This window comes from Pyrus communis, chromosome 7, assembly GCF_041283825.1.
Source record: "Pyrus communis isolate YQ-2024b chromosome 7, ASM4128382v1, whole genome shotgun sequence".
NCBI classification, from domain to species: Eukaryota; Viridiplantae; Streptophyta; class Magnoliopsida; order Rosales; family Rosaceae; genus Pyrus; species Pyrus communis.
This window is the reverse complement of record NC_142571.1, coordinates 30,768,804-30,786,260: the sequence shown is the minus strand read 5'-3', so window position 1 is coordinate 30,786,260 and position 17,457 is coordinate 30,768,804. Positions and strand designations below refer to the sequence as shown.

The 17,457-nt window shown below is 43.2% G+C and overlaps 1 long non-coding RNA gene across 2 annotated transcripts in view; it reads right to left on the bottom strand.

Moving 5' to 3' along the window:
• LOC148696057 (uncharacterized) overlaps positions 1-17,457 on the bottom strand; it is a 32,613-nt gene that overhangs the window by 11,631 nt on the left and 3,525 nt on the right. The window lies entirely within an intron of this gene.

Here is a 17,457-nt window from a genome sequence, read left to right as displayed (position 1 = left end):
AAGATTGTGACCAAAAGGCATTACACAGCAAAATCCCTTTGCAATCTTTGCACAACACCACTCTTTCTACACCACCAATTTATGCGTTCCTGGGTTCTTCGTCGGTTTGACAGCCTCAACCTTACATCCTCAACCTTCTTATAAAGAAAAAAAAATGACGATGTAGAATAGGTTGAGCCTCAACCTTCTTATAAAGAAAAAAAAAATGACGATATAGAATAAAAAATAATAAAATAAAGTAAAAGGAAATGATGATGTTGGGAAGTAATGATAAAAGTAAAGAATAAAAATAAAAATAATAAAAAATAAAAAAAAAATAAAAACATCTTTGATGGATCAGTGCCACCGAAAGCAAAAAAAAAAAAAAAAAAAAAAAATAAAATAAAGTAAAAGGAAATGATGATGTTGGGAAGTAATGATGAAAGTAAAGAATAAAAAATAATATTAAAAAAAAAAAAAAAACATCTTTGGTGGCTCAGCGCCACCGAAAGCAAAAAAAAAAATAATAAAAAAAAAAAAAATCTTTGGTGGATCAGCGTCACTGAAGAAGAAGAAGAAAAAAAAAATCTTGGTGATATATATGTTTTATCTGTATTTAGCACAATACACTGAATAAAATAAAGCATGCCCATTGATCTCCGAGAAATTACAAGTGCGTAAAAAAAAAAAAAAAAAAAAAAAGATGGAGCTTTCATAAAGGATGTTCACGTGAAGCCCCATTATTTGGCAAAACTCTCGGAGCGGAAGGCATCGAAGCGGGAGACATCGGAGCTAGATCATTCGAGGCCACAATACTTGGTGGAACGCTGGATGACCCAGGAAAAAGGTGCCTCTACAAGCCTTTGACGGTAACTTTGAATCCGACCTTCAGATTCTTGCAGCTCATCAAGCTTCCTCTTCATGCCCGTCGAATAGTTGTTGGCAAGCACGTGCAAACTTCTATTCTCGTACTTAAGCTGTTTGATCTCCTGCTTAAGATTTTCCACCTCTGCCATCAACGATTCAACCTGACGGGAGCGAGCAAGTAGGCGTTGGCCCATGTTGGACACAGAGCCTGCACACTGAACACTGAGAGCCAGGGACTCTTGAACGGACAACTCATCGGACCGTCCTGAAAGCAGCCTACTATCTTTAGGAGTGAGGAGGTTCCTAGCTACTATCGTAGCTGTTGTTGCATCCATCATCATGGAGTCTTCACCTGTAAGAGGACCATTAGAAGATAAGAAAGACGGGCACCATACCTTAGCCTGACGCGGCGTAACCGGATCACTGCTGAGACTCAAATCTAAGCAAAGGTTCGATGGGTTAGTCATTTTTCAAAGGTGTTCAAAGAGAATGGTGGATGGAGTTAATTCTCAAAGGGCCGGAGACGATTTTCACAAATAAGAAATTTTCAAAGTGTGCATGTTGGTGGTGATCGATACCTCTATAAAAAGCCAAGGCGACACGACCACCGATTCAAAAAAAACCGAATTTTCCTGCGTGAAGTTCGGCGACGCTTTCGCGGCTTTTCAGATAACGCGTTCAACTTTGTCAAAAGATCTCTGACAAAGTTGAAAACACGTGAAGGTTATCATCCCAACTACGCGCCTTTGCTAACAAGCGTGGTGACAGAGCCGCACCCGTGACTATTTTTTCGAATAGGCGCTCGCTCAGAAATCGAAAAGACGCTTGTTCAAAAATCGAAGAGACGTTTGTCGACAAGGGTAAAAGAACAGTACCACCACTTGCTATTGAGAAATCCCTATATATGTCGACCTTCATCTTTTATGGCAAGGCAGACCTGAAGAAAATGCCCAACTCTTCCTCACCTCTGAGGGCGCACTCCCAACAAAGCCTTTCGAAATACTCAATTTTTTCTTCTTTCCCAAAGATGATACCAGATGCCTGGAGTACAGATGACCCAGGAGGAAACGATAGATTGAAGCATGTGCTGATTCATTCACCGCTTCTTCAAAAGCAAAGGTATCTCATATCATCAAGGTCAAAAGCATCTCATATCATGCTTTTTCCCTGTCCTTTTCTTTGTCCTTATTCTTACTCGCATGGCAAAGTGAAAGAAGCAATCAGCCGGCACTTAGAGTCAGTCTTCCGATCTGGAGCCGACTGCTTGGAAGCTATTCCCTGGTTGCTTACCTAGCGTTGCTCTCGAGTAGTCATCTTCAACGGTTGATACACTTCCAGAGAAGGGACCACTTCTGCAAAGGGGAGCAAGTAAGACAAGTGAAAATGATACATTGAAGCATGTAGAGACAAACAATTGCATATGCTGAGCTATCCTCTAACCCTCTTCAATACGAATTGGAGAGATTGAACAAAGAAACAGATAAAAGGAGTAAGCTCAGACCTTCAGGGGAGACCAAAAGAATCCTGCTGCCCAGTTCAAGAGTAGCACAAAGGAAAATCAACGATTGGAGGAAACCAAAAGAATCCTCCAGTCCAGTTCAATAGTAGCTTGTGGAAAATTAACGATTGGAGGAAACCAGAAAATCTTCCAGTCGAACTCAAGATCAAGCCTCGACGGCCCTTGGGTTGACATCTACATTAAGGGACTTCAAAACGCATCTTCTACACGTGACAAGCAGATGTCTACGACGCGCCTTGAAGTGGGGGCATTTGTAGACATCAAAATTTCGGTGACATGTGCTTGATGTCTACAAATGCCCCCACTTCAAGGCGCGTCGTAGACATCTGCTTGTCACGTGTAGAAGATGCGTTTTGAAGTCCCTTAATGTAGATGTCAACCCAAGGGCCGTCGAGGCTTTATCTTGAGTTCGACTGGAAGATTTTCTGGTTTCCTCCAATCGTTAATTTTCCACAAGCTACTATTGAACTGGACTGGAGGATTCTTTTGGTTTCCTCCAATCGTTGATTTTCCTTTGTGCTACTCTTGAACTGGGCAGCAGGATTCTTTTGGTCTCCCCTGAAGGTCTGAGCTTACTCCTTTTATCTGTTTCTTTGTTCAATCTCTCCAATTCGTATTGAAGAGGGTTAGAGGATAGCTCAGCATATGCAGTTGTTGCTTGTCTCTAAATGCTTCAATGTATTATTTTCACTTGCCTTACTTGCTCCCCTTTGCAGAAGTGGTCCCTTCTCTGGAAGTGTATCAACCGTTAAAGATGACTACTCGAGAGCAACGCTAGGTAAGCAACCAGAGAATAGCTTCCAGGCAGTCGGCTCCAGATCGGAAGACTTGACTCCAAGTGCCGGCTGATTGCTTCTTTCATTTTGCAATGCGAGTAAGAATAAAGACAAAGAAAAAGACAGGGAAAGCATGATATGAGATACTTTTGCTTTTGACCTTCATGATATGAGATACCTTTGCTTTTGAAGAAGCGGTGAATGAATCAGCACATGCTTCAATCTATCGTTTCCTCCTGGGTCATCTGTACTCCAGGCATCTGGTATCATCTTTGGGGAAAAAGAAAAAATTAAGTATTTCGAAAGGTTTTGCTGAGAGTGCGCCCTCAGAGGTGAGGAAAAGTTGGGCATTTTCTTCAGGTCTGCCTTGCCATAAAAGATGAAGGTCGACATATATAGGGATTTCCCAATAGCAAATGGTGGTACTGTTCTTTTACCCTTGTCGACAAACGTCTCTTCGATTTTTGAACAAACGTCTCTTCAATTTCTGAGCGAGCGCCTCTTCGAAAAAGTAGTCACGGGTGCGACTCTGTCACCACGCTTGTTGGCAAAGGCGCGTAGTTGGGATGATAACCTTCACGTGTTTTCAACTTTGTCAGAGATCTTTTGACAAAGTTGAACGCGTTATCTGAAAAGCCGCGAAAGCGTCGCCGAACTTCACGCAGGAAAATCTGGTTTTTTTTTAATCGGTGGTCGTGTCGCCTTGGCTTTTTATAGAGGTATCGATCACCACCAACATGCACACTTTGAAAATTTCTCATTTGTGAAAATCGTCTCCGGCCATTTGAGAATTAACTCCATCCACCCTTCTCTTTGAACACCTTTGAAAAATGACTAACTCATCGAACCTTTGCTTAGATTTGAGTCTCAGCAGTGATCCGGTTACGCCGCGTCAGGCTAAGGTATGGTGTCCGTCTTTCTTATCTTCTAATGGTCCTCTTACAGGTGAAGACTACATGATGACGGATGCAACAGCTACGATAGTAGCTAGGAACCTCCTCACTCCTAAAGATAGTAGGCTGCTTTCAGGACGGTCCGATGAGTTGCCCGTTCAAGAGTCCCTGGCTCTCAGTGTTCAGTGTGCAGGCTCTGTGTCCAACATGGGCCAACGCCTACTTGCTCGCTCCCGTCAGGTTGAATCGTTGATGGCAGAGGTGGAAAATCATAAGCAGGAGATCAAACAGCTTAAGTACGAGAATAGAAGTTTGCACGTGCTTGCCAACAACTATTCGACGGGCATAAAGAGGAAGCTTGATGAGCTGCAAGAATCTGAAGGTCGGATTCAAAGTGACCGTCAAAGGCTTGCTGCTTATCTCCAGAGGCACCTTTTTCCTGGGTCATCCAGCGTTCCACCAAGTATTGTGGCCTCGAATGATCTAGCTCTGATACCTTCCGCTCCGAGAGTTTTGCCAAATAATGGGACTTCACGTGAACATCCTTTGTGAAAGCTCCATCTTTTTTTTTTTTTTTTTTTTTTTTTTTACGTACTTGTAATTTCTCGGAGATCAATGGAAATTCTTTATTTTATTCAGTGCATTGTGCTAAATACAGATAAAACATATATATCACCAAGATTTTTTTTTTTTCTTCTTCTTCTTCGGTGGCGCTGATCCACCAAAGATTTTTTTTTTTTTTATTATTTTTTTTTTTTGCTTTCGATGGCGCTGAGCCACCAAAGATGTTTTTTTTTTTTTTTTAATATTTTTTTTATTATTCTTTACTTTCATCATTACTTCTCAACATCATCATTTCCTTTTACTTTATTTTATTATTTTTATTATTTTTTTTGCTTTCGGTGGCACTGATCCACCAAAGATGTTTTTTTTTTATTTTTATTTTTTTTTTTTTATTTTTTTTTTTATTCTTTACTTTCATCATTACTTCCCAACATCATCATTTTCTTTTACTTTATTTTATTATTTTTTATTCTACATCGTCATTTTTTTTTCTTTATAAGAAGGTTGAGGCTCAACCTGTTCTACATCGTCATTTTTTTTTTCTTTATAAGAAGGTTGAGGCTGCAAGGTTGAGGCTGTCAAACCGACGAAGAACCCAGGAAAGCATAAATTGGTGGTGTAGATAGAGTGGTGTTGTGCAAAGATTGCAAAGGGATTTTGCTGTGTAATGCCTTTTGGTCACAGTCTTCCCCTGGTAGTGACGTTGCCGTGCCTCTTGCCGCTGCTTGGAACTTGTTGCAGTGTGTCACTTTTACCGTGTGGGGTTATGCAAAAGACTGCAGCGAGTTTATGCTGTGTAGTGCCTTTTGATCATAATTTTCCTCGGTGGTGATGTTGTTGTGCCTTTTGCTGCTGCTTGCTGCACCGTCATCGCTGCACTGTTCGCTGCACACCATTGCACTGTCTGTTGTCCTGCTGTTCAAGTTTTGTGGCTGTTTTTTTTTTTTTTTTTTTTTTTTTTTTTTTTTGCTTTGTTGCGGTCATGGTATTTTTCAAATGTTTTAAGAGCAACACCATCACCATTCTCGCGAAGGAAAATGATTCGCAAGATAGGGGAACAACGCTGAAGATTTACGCCCCACTGACTGGCCTGAAGGCGCTTGCTCTTCCTACAAAAGACAACTCCATGCATATTAAGTCGTGGTCTTCTGAAGTATCTTGGAAGGTGGCAGACTTTGTTCGATCAAATACGGAGAAGGAGGGGTGGACACCGGGGATTCTTATCTTGAACCCTTCGCACCATGCTCGTGACAATCATCCGGCTTCGTTTAAGCTTCTCGGAGATCACATCCGCAGCGGAGCTATGGCTTGGCATGATGCCTTGTCGACTACCGGAGAAGCTGTTTTTGATGAGTCTTATTGGGAGTGGCTTGAAGATGTCTTGGGCCGATCTAAACATGTGCTTACTAGCATGGGCCTTTACCATGCCGTGTACGCGTCTTTGTTTAGTTATGATCTCCATCATTCTGTCCTTCATGCGTTCTTCGAGCATTGGTGTTCAGCGACTAACACGCTTCATACAGCTCAAGGAGAGATGTCAATTTCACTTTGGGATCTCCACAAGATAGGGGGATTGCCAATCCAAGGTAAGTTTTATGACGAGGTCGTTCCTAGTGCGGAGGAACTTTCTTTCTGCAATAACCGAGGATTGCCTGCGAGTTGTCGCTGTTTATTTTGGGCATATCACAAGCTTTCCCAAGATGCTCGAAATAAATCAGGCGTGAAGATTTCTTCATGGATCCGCTTCTGGTATTGGGAGGACACAAGGTACAAGAAGTCCTCGAAGAGAAGAAGTTGCAACAAAACCACTAAGCCAAAGGGAGACTCATATCCATCTGGTGCCATTGGTTCAGCTAGGCGCCGTTCCCCTGCCGAGTTGAGAGCGTTTGAGGACCTTGGCATAGCATCAGAGCATGTGGAAGAATCTTACCTAACTGCTTTCTTAGCTTGTTGGCTTTGTAAGTTTGTTTTTCCAATCGGCGACGTCAACTTTGTTCGTCCTGGGGTTTTCAAAGTTGCTAGCAAGATGGCTGCAGGTGAATCTTTCAGTCTTGCTATCCCGGTTTTGGCCAATATTTATAATGGCTTGAGTGTTGTTTCGAACTCAGCAAGTGTTGTTTCAGGTGAATCTTTCTGTGGTTCCTACACAACTGATATCTTTTGATTGCGCGAGTGCTGCTACTTTGCAAGATAGACCAGTTGTTTTAGTCACTCAATGCCCACGCTTGTCTTCTCAACATCTGGATGTATCTGAAGAGGCTGGTGATGAAGTTGATTCGCACGAAGATTGACTTGTTTTGCGGCAGGGTCAACAAGTTTTAAACAAGCGACGTCTTGAAGGCGCTCAGGCCGATAACGATGTCAATTTTCGTCATAAGAAGAAAGAAGTGTTTAGGCTCCCTCAACTCGATGGCAGTGTGTCGTTTGAGAAAGACGTATGCATCTTCTTCTCTCTTATGACTTCTTCTGCTTTCATTGTTCTAGCTTTTGCTTCTAACAGCTTTCTTTGTTTTCTTTAGGTTGGGCCTTCATGTTCTTTTGACTTGGCGACCACAGGTATTTATTCTTATACGGAGATGGTATTTGGAGGCGACCTACCTACAGGCGAGGAGATTGGGGATCCACCTGGTACAGAGCTTATCCCAAGTTCGTCAAGTTTCGCAAGTTTGCCGTGTGTAGGTGGAGGCATGCAAGATCCCGTCATGCGTTCTATACCTTTGCCAGCTAGCTCTGAGATCTCTCTGAGAGGGCCAAACCTTAGTGGTACTGAGCAGCTTATTCATCGCATCAATCTTCGTGCGGCAATGGATATCAAGAGCCATATTGAGGGGAGGATTTCGAAATGCCCGTCGGAGGACCTTGCGTTGCTTAAGGAGGACTTATCGAAACTTATTTCTGCAATTGACAATCTTAACATTGATTCTTCATCCTTAAAGATCAAAATTGCTGAAATTATGGCCGCCTCAACTGAGTATTCTTCCTTGCGTGTTATTTCCTTGAAGAAGTTGAGTCCAGATGTTAGAGCTCACCAACTTGATGCAATAGACTTGTCACTAACTCAGGCCCGGTCTTCTCAGCAAGCTGCTTCGGGAGATTATCAATCTACAGAGACTTCTTTAGCTTCCGTCCGAGTACGTCTAGATATGTTGATGCGAGAACAAGAACAACTGGGCAGCGAGGCATCAAAACTTGAAAGTGTTCTCGGGGAGCAGGGAGCTACACTTTCTCAATGCCAAGAGGAGATTTCACGCCTAGAACAAGAGAAAGACATGGCTATGGAGTTGCCCCCAGCGGTTGAGGTGAAGACTTTGAGTCGAAAGAGCCAGAAGTGACATCTTTCTTAGGGATTTCATCTTCAGTGTCGTTCTCTTGGGTTTGTTGGCATGAAGATTTGCTAGTGTGGACGATGATGCGCCTCCTTACCTTCAATGGTCCTTTTGTGTCAACCTCTAGGATTACTTGGCGCTTTATCCTTGAAGGAATCAAGCTTCGAACGTCGTCCTTTTCTCCTATCCCATCGAGCTTTTCTCCCTTTGGTGTTGTCTTCCTCTTTCCAAAAGGCTTCTCATTATCTTCAAATCTTTCTGAAGCTGATCGTCGCAGAGGAGAGATAACTGTGTTGCTTTGTTTCTTAAGCTTTAACAACCTTTCAAAAACAGAGCTTTGGGATGTCGGCGCGTTAAGCCTCTTGAAGACAGAGGTTCGGTCTTGACCACCAATGCGATTAAGCACTGAAGTTCTGGAGCTTCACTGGCTCATCCTATCGAAGACCGACGTCCGAGGGGAGGGTTTAGGCTCTTCTTGATCTTGTTCAATGCTCATGCTGACATATTGAGTGCTAGTATTTTTCGCTTGGCTTGAAATCATCACAGGTCCATTTGGTGTGAAACCAAGTCCGGCTTTGTTGTTGTCAACTCCGTAACCATGCTCCTTCAACTTCTTTTGAGTTTTGGTGAGGTTACGTTCTTCGTCATTGACAGTGTTTGAAACCTTCTTTCCAGCCACCGCAGAAGAAGCGAAGTCCTACTCGGCCTTTGACATGAGTTTGTAGGCGTTAGGGTCGAAACCTTCCTCGGTCCTCTTGGTTGGAAGAAAGCTTGATTCCACCTTCTTTGGTAGAGCTTTTATGAAGCCTTGTGGTAGTCTTGCGGCCTTAGCACCCCCGAGCTGTGTCAAAGGCAAAACTGCATTCGTCTTGAGCAACTTCACGTTATCCGTGTGCCACTGTGTGTCGGCTTTTCTAGTTTCGAATGGAGATTGACCATTCTTTCTTCTTGACATCGGGATATACCAGAATATGGGTGCGTTCGGTCCTTCTGATGGCATCCTACTCCCTTTGGTTGTTGCAGGTTTAGCAAACTCGTCATCATCTTTGCTTGAAGATGGCACGGCCTGCTCTTTTTGCTTTTTAGGCATGGCTTGCCACTCCTGGTTTTTAATTGCTGCTCTGCCCGTGGATTTGATCTCTTCCGGAAGGGCTTCGGGTACCGTCTCTTCATCCATGTAGAACTTGGCATATGCAAAGTGTGATTCGGTTTCGGTGAATGGCTTGGTGTCACCTTGAATCACCTTCACTCCTTCTCGGTAAAACTTTAGGCATTGATGAAGGGTGGACGGCACTACCCCATTTGCGTGGATCCAAGGTCTGTAGGAAGTTCTTGCATCAATCACGTGGAATATCGAGCTTGATTTGAGCTCACCCATGGTCATCTCTACTCGGATCATGCCCATCGCCATTTGTCTTCCTTGGTTAAAACCCTGGATCAGCAGACGGCTCAGAGATAGTTCATTCACCTTGATGCCGATTATGGTCATTGTTGATTTTGGCATGATGTTTATGGCCGACCCACCATCCACAAGCATGCGGTTAACTTTGTATTCCCTTATGTACCCGGAGACGAAGAGAGGACGGTTGTGAGGCTTTGATCCCAACAGTAGGTCTTCGTCAGTGAAGTTAATTACGTCATGGGTGGCACAACATGTGACACATTCATGTGGTTGAAGCTTCGAGCCTTTGTCGTTACTTTCTTGCACTTCGTGGTCGTCGGGACCTGCTAAGACTGCTGCTAGTGCTCTTCGCATCTTTTTTGGCAATGGTAGCGCTTCTTCGATGCTAAAGTGTGTTGGCAGACCTTCTCCAGGTGTAAGGGTCTTTTCTACCTCAGTGGCGATAGCTTTGCCTTTTGAGGGCTCTTCTATTTCTACTTCAACCATGTGACAGGCCACGGTAGTGCACTGTTGGAAAAAGTCATTCGGGAAGTACTCACGCAAGGAAACGGGAATGCGTGGCTCCTGCTCCATAGGTTCCCTAGCATATGTTGTTTTATTATGCTTTATGTTTCTTTTAGGCTTCGCATTGTTGCGGTCGTGGTGATTTCTTCTTTGTTCCACCTTTGGCTGGTCTTGGTTTCCTTGTCTTTTTGTAGGTTACCAATATCCATCCTTCTTCATCATCAGCATGTGCATCTTGGTCGCTTCTCTCCAGTGATGGTTGTGTAGGAGGTGCCGTGCAACTTGAGCATTCACGGGAACGGTCAGGTGCCGTTTGGAGAGGCACAGGATTAAACGATCCAAATGAATTGTAGTGGTATGCGTTGCGGCCGTGCCCTCAAGGTCGAGCTCAATTTGCCCTTGTTGTGCTAGCTTCATGATGAGTTCTTTGAGAACGAAGCACTTGCTAACAGGATGGCTCACAATACGATGGTACTTGCAGTACCTAGGATTGTTTGTGCGATTCATTTCTTTAGGACGATTGCATTCGGGTAGCTCAATCACCTTTTTTTCCAGCAAGTCATCTAACATGGCAGCCATGTCAGAGTCAGGAAAAGGGTACGTTTTCTGTTCCAACTCTCTCAAGGTGCTCTTGTATCTGTCTTGGGTGCGAGAAGGCTCACTTGTCTTTATCTCCTTCGCTTTCTTCTTGGAGGAGATCTTGATGGGCGCTGAGGAGGTCTTGATGGGGGTAGTGTTGACGGTGAAAGCTTCCTTAGCGGGCTTCTTCCCGGTCTTGTCTACATTTGGGGCGAATAATTTATCCTTTTTGAAGTTAGTAATCGGCTCATTTTTCCCGTGATTAGCGATACTCAGCTCCATGTCGTGGGAACGAGTTGCTAACTCTTCGAATGTTCTTGGTTTTATGCATTGGAGGATGTAATGTAACCCCCACTGCATGCCTTGAACGCACATCTCAATGGCAGAGGTTTCAGAAAGCCGATCTTTGCAATCCAGACTTAATGAGCGCCATCTATTTATGTAGTCGACGACAGGTTCATCTCTCCACTGTTTCGTACTGGTCAGCTCTAACATGCTTACAGTACGACGAGTGCTGTAGAAATGGTTGAGGAATTCCCTTTCTAGCTGGTCCCAACTGTTGATAGACTCAGGTTCGAGGTCAGTGTACCAGTCAAAAGCGTTACTTTTCAGCGAACGCACGAACTGTTTGACGAGGTAGTCTCCCTCTGTCCCAGCATTGTTGCAAGTTTCAATGAAATGGGCGACATGTTGCTTCGAGTTGCCTTTTCCATCGAACTGCATGAATTTTGGGGGCTGATAACCCCTTGGCATCTTCAAAGCATCAATCTTCTTGGAGTAAGGCTTTGAGTACAGCACGGAGTCATGCGAGCTTCCTTCGTACTGTGTCTTGACAGTGCTTGCGATCATCTCCTGTAGCTGCTGGATAGAGAGAGATCCCATGAATGCCGTTGCTTGGTCTAGCTTCGGCTTCTCTTCAACTTTCTCCGCTGATGGCTCCTCTTCTTCGTCGTCTTCTTTCTTTAATAGGCCAATATTTGGGTCGACTTTCACGTCGGGCAGCGCATCTAGTTGGTTGACAAGTGCGGCAATCTGCAAGTCCTTCTCTTACACAGTCCGTGTGAGCTTTGCGATTGCTTCATTCATCTGAGCTAGCTGCTCCTCAATTGAAGTTACTCCAGTGATCATGACTTGCATGGTTGTACTGCCGCTCGAATCAGCGTCGGAGAGTAGGGACTCTGAGTATTTCCTCGGGCTTTCCCCCTTTGATGCCCTTAGCGAGGCTAGGGTGATCACAGGCTCGTACCTCAAGTGCTCTTGTTCCTTTGACAGAGTTAATACAGGGGCGGAAGCCGCAGCAAAAAGAGCTATTGCCTTACTTCGGGTTATGATGACCAAAATATCACCACTTGCGGCGATGATGTTCTTGTTCTTTGCTTTGATTGCAGGAACAGCTTGATCCTTTCTTGATGCCATTTGCGTTTTTCGATGATTTGAGGATAGAGATGAGAGGTAGAGATGTCCCACTGGGCGTGCCAAATTTGTAAACACGAAAAGTTCCTGAAACAAGAAACAAGAAATCGTGTACAAAATATATTTTTTGTGTTTAATGATTTTGGGGTTACAATCTCTTTGTAATTTGATCCTCTGATTCTATCTTCGTAGGGTGTAGGTTTGTGGATGAGCTGTTGATCCAAAGGGCCGTCGGGGCTTGATCTAGGGATGAACAGTTGATGAACGGATCTTCAAGGGGCGTTGGGCTTGATCTTGAAGAATGGGTGTATGGGTTTGTGGATGAGCTGTTGATCCAAAGGGCCGTCGGGGCTTGATCTAGGGATGAACAGTTGATGAACGGATCTTCGAGGGCTTTTGGGCTTGATCTTGAAGACTGGGTGTGTGGATTTCTTCAAGGGCTTTTGGGCTTGATCTTGAAGGTTGATGGATGAGCGGATCTTCAAAGGCTTTTGGGTTAATCTTGAAGAATGATTGGATGTGTCGATTTGTTGAGGTTGTTGATCCAAAGGGCCGTTGGGGCTTGATCTTAGGATGAACGGATGATGAATGATGAACACTTCTCTTCAGATTTGACGAAGAACGAAGATAGTTTTCTTGGTCCTTTGAGATTTGCTTGAGAGTTTTAGAGTTTCAAAGCTTCAAACTTTTGGTGTAATGTAAATTTCCTTCTTTTTTTCTTCCTTCAAAATGAATGCCTTGGCTTCCTATTTATAGAATTCCAAAACTTGATTTTTGGATTTAAATAATCAGATGAAATAAATCATTTCTGCCAAGTATTGACACGTGTCCTATTTGATGACTTTTCCAATTTATTTCGATTTTTCGTTGAGTCACACTACATGTAAAATTTATGTGACACGTGAGCGTTGAAATTTTAATTATTGGTCAACATTCATTTCACCGAAATTTCGATGTCCACAGGCCCTCTTACAGGTGAAGACTCTGTGATGAAGGATGCAACAACAGCTACGATAGTAGCTAGGAACCTCCTCACTCCTAAAAATAGTAGGCTGCTTTCAGGACGGTCCGATGAGTTGGCCGTTCAAGAGTCCCTAGCTCTCAGTGTTCAGTGTGCGGGCTCTGTGTCCAACATGGGCCAACGCCTACTTGCTCGATCCCGTCAAGTTGAATCATTGATGGCGGAGGTGGAAAATCTTAAGTAAGAGATCAAACAGCTTAAGCATGAGAATAGAGGTTTGCACGTGCTTGCAAATAATTATTCGACAAGCATGAAGAGGAAGCTTGATCAGCTGTAAGAACCTGAAGGTCGAATTCAAATTGACCGTCAAAGGCTTGCGGCTTTCTTCCAGAGGCATTTTTTTCCTGCGTCATCTAGCGTTCCACCAAGTATTGAGGCCTCAAATGATCTATCTTCGATGCCTCCCGCTCCTAGAGTTTTGCCAAGTAGTGGGGCTTCACGTAAACAACCTTTGTGAAGGCTTCATCTTTTTTTTTTTTTTACGCACTTGTAATTTATCGGAGATCAATGGACATGCTTTATTTTATTCAGTGTATTGGGTTGTCTCCTAAGTAGCGCTTTCTTTATCGTCTTACAGCCGGACGAAGAACCCAATCACTCCAGATTGGAGCCCACGGCACCCAAGGGGGTGTCATCCACGATGTGCTCCACAAAGTTCTCATAATAGGGCTTCAAACGATGCCCGTTCACCTTAAATTCCTGTCCCGTTTTCAAGCTTTGGATTTGGACTGCACCATGAACAAAAACATTAGTAATAACAAACGGTCCAATTCACTTGGAACGTAACTTACCGGGAAACAGACGTAAACGGGAATTGAACAATAGCACTTTCTGCCCAATGGAGAAGGATTTCCCACGGATCATGTTGTCATGGAAAGCTTTGATCTTTTGCTTGTAAATGCTTGCATTCTCGTACGCCTCGTGCCTTATCTCATCAAGCTCATTTAATTGCAATCTCTTTTGACTTCCCGCTTCATCGAGGTTCATGTTAAACTTCTTGATGGCCCAAAGTGCTTTGTGCTCCAATTCAACGGAAAGATGGCGTGCCATCTTCCCGTTGAATTGGAGCACAAAGCACGTCATCTTCCCGTTGAATTGGAGCACAAAGCACTTTGGGCCATCAAGAAGTTTAACATGAACCTCGATGAAGCGGGAAGTCAAAGGAGATTGCAATTAAATAAACTTGATGAGATAAGGCACGAGGCGTACGAGAATGCAAGCATTTACAAGCAAAAGATCAAAGCTTTCCATGACAACATGATCCGTGGGAAATCCTTCTCCATTGGGCAGAAAGTGCTATTGTTCAATTCCCGTTTACGTCTGTTTCCCGGTAAGTTACGTTCCAAGTGGATTGGACCGTTTGTTATTACTAATGTTTTTGTTCATGGTGCAGTCTAAATCCAAAGCTTGAAAATGGGACAGGAATTTAAGGTGAACGGGCATCGTTTGAAGCCCTATTATGAGAACTTTGTGGAGCACATCGTGGATGACACCCCCTTGGGTGCCGTGGGCTCCAATCTGGAGTGATTGGGTTCTTCGTCCAGCTGTAAGACGATAAAGAAAGCGCTACTTGGGAGACAACCCAATACACTAAATAAAATAAAGCATGTCCATTGATCTCCGATAAATTACAAGTGCGTAAAAAAAAAAAAAAAGATGGAGCCTTCACAAAGGTTGTTTACGTGAAGCCCCACTACTTGGCAAAACTCCAGAAGCGGGAGGCATCGAAGATAGATCATTCGAGGCCTCAATACTTGGTGGAACGCTAGATGACGCAGGAAAAAAGTGCCTCTAGAAGAAAGCCGCAAGCCTTTGACGGTCACTTTGAATTCGACCTTCAGGTTCTTGCAGCTGATCAAACTTCCTCTTCATGTTTGTCGAATAATTATTTGCAAGCACGTGCAAACCTCTATTCTCATGCTTAAGATGTTTGATCTCTTACTTAAGATTTTCCACCTCCGCCATCAATGATTCAACTTAACGGGATCGAGCAAGTAGGCGTTGGCTCATGTTGGACACAGAGCCCGCACACTGAACACTGAGAGCTAGGGACTCTTGAACGGCCAACTCATCGGACCGTCCTGAAAACAGCCTACTATCTTTAGGAGTGAGGAGGTTCCTAGCTACTATCGTAGCTGTTGTTGCATCCTTCATCACGGAGTCTTCACCTGTAAGAGGGCCATTAGAAGATAAGAAAGACGGGCACCATACATTACCCTGACGCGGCGCACCCGGATCACTGCTGAGACTCAAATCTAAGCAAATGTTAGATGGGTTAGCCATTTTCAAAGATGTTAAAAGAGAATGGTTGGATGTAGTAAAATCTCAAAGGGCCGGAGACGATTTTCACGAATGGGCAATCTTCAAAGTGTGCATGTTAGAGGTGATCGATACCACTATAAAAGGAGAGGCGACACAACAACCGATTCAAAAGGCCGAATTTTCCTGCGTAAAGCCGGATTTTCCTGCGTAAAGTTCGTCAACACTCTTCAGACACAATCTCGGCTTTTCAGATAACATGTGCAACTTTGTCAAAAGATCTCTGACAAAGTTGAAAACACGTGGAGGTCATTATCCCAACTACACACTTTTGTCGACAAGCGTGGGTGACAAAGCCGCATCCGCACTACTACTTGCCATTAAAATTCCTATATACGTCAACATTCATAGCAAGGCATACATCCAAAAACGCATGACTTTTCTTCTCGGCCGAGAATGTAGCTGCAACCAGACCTCTCAACATACTCAGTTTTCTTCTTCCCTTGAGAACACCTATTCAACCATTGATGTACCCCCAAAGAAGATACCAGATGCCTGGAGTACAGATGAGGCAGGAGGAAACGGTAGATCGAAGCATGTAGAGACAAGCGCAACAAATATATGTGCTGATTCATTCGCTGCTTCTTCAAAATCAAAAGTATCTCATATCATCAAGGGCGAAAGCAAATGTATCTCATATCATGCTCTTTCCCTATCTTTTCCTTTGTCCTTGTTCTTACTCGCATAGCAAAGTGAAAGAGAGCAATCAACCGGCACTTGGAGTCAGTCTTCCGATCTGGAACCGACTACCTGGAATCTATTCCCTGGTTGCTTACCTAGCGTTGCTCTCGAGTAGTCATCTTCAACGGTTGATACACTTCCAGAGAAGGGACCACATCTGCTTGGAGAACAGCTAAGACGAGTGACAATGAAACATCAATCTTGTGGATCGTCAGCAAACGCAACAACTGCATATGCTGAGTTATCCTCTAACCCTCTTCAATACGAATTGGAAAGAATGAACAAAGAAACAGGTCATCATCTCCACCTCGTACTTGCCTGCCATGTGTCTGAATCCTGAAACCGCTCATGGTCCTATTTTCACTCAAGATCAAACTTCGATGGTCCTTGAAGAAATCACAAGTCCGATTCAAGTGTTCACCACCCTTGAATCAAATTCAACTCCAGATAAAAGGAGTAAGTTCAGACCTTCGGGGGAGACCAAAAGAATCCTCCAGCCCAGTTCAAGATTAAGCCTGTGGAAAATCAACGATTGGAGGAAACCAGAAAATCTTCCAGTCAAACTCAAGATCAAACCTCAATGCAATCACCAAGGAGAAGATGGAATTTACACTCCATAACCAGATTTGCGTCCCTAAACTCTTCTATTTGTTAGTTACATTCTGCCATGTTTAGTATGTTTAGTTGCTGTTTATGTGTTTACTTTTGTTTGGTGTGATTTTAGGCTTAAAACATTGAGGACAATGTTTGATTGGGGGGGGGGGGGGTAACTAAGTATGTTGAGGCAAATTCGTGGGATTTTACCCATAACTTCCAATGTTGTTCCTTGCTGTTTTTAAGTGTTTTTAAGCTATTTTAGAGTGTGTTGACTTAAAAATCCGAAAATACCATAAAAATTTAAAAAAAAAAAAATTGTGTCTAGTATAACAAAAGCAAATATATAGTTCATTGGAATTCAACTTCTCTATTTGGCTATAACGTTAATATGTACATATCATGCAGCTAGACACTGGCATAAGAGAAAACTTGTACCAAATGATTACGGAAAATAGCAACGGTGAATATGAAAACTTAAAACTCTTGCCTTAAACGCAAGTGTTTAAGTTATACCCTAAACCCTAATAGAGGCGGAAGAGGGGCATATGCTCTTAATATGCAAGCACCCAAAGTATATGTCGTCAAATATCACTACAAATCAAAGGATAAGCCGAAAGGAAGGAAAAAGGAGATCAAACAATTTGCTGAAATGGGCTCAGGCAAACTTACTGCTACGAAGACATTTTTCCACGAAGTAGATGATTATAATGGCGGGATTGAGGTCTTAATTGAAGAGAGGGCAAATGAATTAGTGGCATACTCGTTACCAAAATCGGCTCTGCAAGTTTCTTCTACGAGAGGAGAATTACATGTTAATCACTTCCTAAATCTACATATTTTATTGTGTTATAAAAAGTGTGCTAGTAATATATATATATTTTTTTATCTCGTTTAACAGTGGCACACATCTCATCGAGAAAAATTGAGGTGTATCATCGATTTTTCAATAAGTTCACAACCGTTAACAAGAAGACCGTCTTTGTAATATACAGGTGGAAGAAAATATCTACAGTCAAT